Source organism: Myotis daubentonii, chromosome 6 (assembly GCF_963259705.1).
Source record: "Myotis daubentonii chromosome 6, mMyoDau2.1, whole genome shotgun sequence".
Lineage (NCBI taxonomy): Eukaryota > Metazoa > Chordata > Mammalia > Chiroptera > Vespertilionidae > Myotis > Myotis daubentonii.
The window spans coordinates 78,213,720-78,217,450 of record NC_081845.1 but is presented as its reverse complement, the minus strand read 5'-3'; positions in this window follow the sequence as shown (position 1 = coordinate 78,217,450).

Below are 3,731 nucleotides of genomic sequence, written 5' to 3'. Positions count from 1 at the left end.
CGTACAAGAAGGCGCTCTATAAATGTCTGTGTGCGAATGAAAACCCACGGCCTGCCCAATGTAATGTGCAGCCAGTCTCACTGACACGAGGGTGACCCAGCCAGAGGCAGTCTGGGTGGGCTGCATATGGTTCACAGCTGGCTGGCAGCATCCACAGAGCCCAGGCCAAGTACATGTGAAAGTAAACATCTTTATGCTTTAAAAAAAGGGTCCCCCATGACGCCTGCATGAAGGGTGATTACCATGTACTTAACCCCAGCTTGGGCTACATATCACCATATTTCATTTGCACCCTTCCCTTTAGTTGTAAGGTAACCATATTTACCATGTTTTACCTCTTTACCCAAGAAAACATTCCCAGAAAAGAACCCACCAGAGGATTCTACTAACAGCAGCACCGTTTTTTATTTCCTTTCAGCTACTGCCATTTACCCAGACTGCAGGCAATTAGGGTTTCATCTCCTTCCACCTAGATGACAAGCTGAAGAGTGGATATACAGAGTACCATCATGCTCTATTCAAAGATAGGATTTTCTTTTTAGTACATGTAGAAAGCGAGTGTTTTCAGCCCTGGATAACCATGTCAGGAGGGGGTTAGGCTTCTGTTCTTAGGACATTCCCGCCTGGCTTTATGACTACGGTGACTCATTCAGCCATCTGGCAATTTTCTTCCTGCCATTAAAGGTAAGAAGGAGAGTGGGGATATTAAGAACTGCTTCTCAGGATTAAGAATATTATGAGAATGAATTGCCTTTTGTCTGTACCTTCTAAGAAAATGGAACACAGAGACTGTGGATTCCCGGACTCACCGTTTCCATTGGTTGCAATGGATAGAAATAAGGCTAAGAAATGTACAGAAATGAAAAACAAGATGGTTCTCACCATTAAGAGATGTACAGAAATAAGAAACAAGACAGTCCTCACCATTAGGAAGGCTCCTTGAGGGTCACAATTATCATCTATTTGTCAGCTCTTTTCCTCATATGTGAGAAATTGAAGTTCCAAGTCTATTTCCCATTTGCAATCTCTTATTCATTTTCTCCATCAGTTCTCCAATGCCACATTAATATTCCTAAATAAGCATTTCAACATGTAATCTTCTGGTGTGAAAACTTTCAATAGCCTCACTGCTCATAGTATAAAGATCAATGAGTCTTAAGTTTGAGAGCTTCTAAAATCTTGAATGGACTTATTTCTTGATCTTACTTCCCACAACTCCTCATTATAAATGTTCTCTTTGGAAAGATGGTCAGGTTACCATAATGAGAGTTTACATCCTTTCCCCACTCCAATCTACGTGTTCATCTATTCAAGAACGGTTGGGTGTCTCCCATATGGCAGTGCTGTGAGAAGAGATGGTGAGCAAAGTTTCTGCACTCATGGAGCTTGTCGTATAGTCATGGATACAGACACGTGAAATGACCATGGCAATGACAATGACAGAGGAGCACTGGTTGTGATGGGAGCACACAGAACCACACCTAATCCAGCCACGCAGAGGCAAAGAATGTTGCTCAGAGAAAAAGACATCTAAAGTGAATAGAAGTTAGGCAATCTGTTGAAGAAAGTGTGTACCAGACAGAAAAAGCAGTGTATTCAATGGCCTGGTGATGCAGACAATGTTGAGTTTGAGTAACTGAGAGAATCTGAATGGATACAAATAAATGTGTGTGTGTGTGTGTGTGTGTGTGTGTGTGTGTGTGTGTGTGTGTGTGTGTGTGTAACAAGCCCAGATCTTCTGAGATCTCACAACCAGGATAACAGTTTTAGACTGGACAGGCTTAAGCACAGAGTGTCATGACTATATTTGGCTATCATAGAGAATGCCATACCCCAGTCCCATAAATCAGGAAGGGAGTGTTTGAGAGTATTAGTCAGTAATGTCTCTTCTTTCCAGGAGTACTATTAATGATCTTGTTAAGATGTTTGATCAATTTTCCTGCATTTGTCCTGAAAGTATGAGAAATCCAACTGAACCATTCTGTGAGAATTTAGGCTCCTGCAGGGCCTTAGAAGAATGATACGGGAGATTTGTCTAAATCAACATAGAGACAAGTATATCACCTGGTGGTATTTCATATCAAAAATTTGTCTTAAAGACAATAGCTACCACTGGTTGAGTGCTCAGTGCATGTTCATATACTCATTTGACTTTGTGTGAGATACCTATTATTATACTCATGTTGGCAATGAGAAAACGGAGACTCACATGGTTTACATAACTGGCTCGAGGTCTCAGGGTTAATTGCAAATATTTGCTTATTATAAACAACTAAAGCTGGAATTTGAACCTAGAACTACCTGACTCCCAAGCACAGGTAGTTTTAAAGTTTTATTAAATTGAAATTTACTCTGCATTACTTAGAGATATTTTAGAATATTTCTATCTTCCTTTCTGATAAGTCCAGATGTATAGGCTACTGCATGTTTTGCCTAGAGTGGTAGGCACCTAACAAATACAGAAAGCATTGGATAGAAATGAGGAGTAAAGGAGGGATACACCAGGGCAGAGGGAGAAGGATGTTTTAGAGTGATTTGTACCGATGAAATATGGGAGAGCAAAATGAGTAGGATTAATGTTTCTCTCACTGACTTCAACTCAGGTCCTTGCCTGAGTAATAACTCGTGGGCTGGAGTAAAACGGCTTCTCCCCTATGGGCCATGTGAGAGATGTAATGAATGGTTCCTTACACAAGGCTCCCTTGTACAGAGGAACACAAGGACACAGAACTGAGTCCTCCAAAAACAGGCCCATGCCCAGGATCTAAAAACCACCAACCAACCTGTACCCAGAAACAGCCATTCATTTAGACGGCAGGAACTGAACAGCTTCAGAAATGTTCCAAACCAAACGGCACAGGGTAACAAACAAACAGCAGCAGCTCCCTCGCATGAGGTTTCCAGGAATCATCCTGCCCAGTAAAGAAAACAACGACCCAAATCTGCTTGTTAACCAATGCAAGTCTGCGAGGATAGCCGAGTCTTAATGCTCTTTTATTATTTAATAGTGGAAAAAAAGAACGAAAATGGTCCAAGATATTGCCAACAGGTTAAGAACTCAAGGGGAAATCAGAATATTTGGCTGATATTCTACTACTTACCACCCACCCTAGGAAATAAACACATATGCTTACCGCAACATTGTTTGTGATTGTAAAAGCCCAGAATCAACCTAAATATCCATTAATGGAGATGGTAAATAAAATAGTGTAGTCCTACTGTGGAATAAGAAAGAGGGAAGTATTAGTAAGTACTAATAAGTACTCAGAGGGCTAGCTCTTGTCATCCAGTTGAGTGAAAAAAGTAAATTGCAGAATAATGTGTACAGTTTGACAATACTTAAGTATTAAGAAGTAGAAAATAAAACTAACTTTGAGCAACTCTATATCTTTTCTGAGAGTAAATGTATTGGGAAAAGCCCTGAAAAGATACATAGCAAATTGACAAAAGTGGTCACTTCTGGAGATGAGGACTGGATAGGGGATGAGGGCAAAGTGAGGCCTTCAGTTTTATTTATAATATTTAACTTTTAAAAGCAGATATACTCATGCTCAGTTGTGTAATTATAAGTTAGTAACAATGATCAAATAAATCATAATAAGTTAACTTGAAAAAGAACAGGATGGAGGTGGGGGTCAGAAGTTCACTTGGAAACCATGGCTGCCCTGCTGCAACCATAGGAGGGAGGAAAGGGCAATTTCTCACCAGGGGTGCTAGGCGGATAAGCCCAT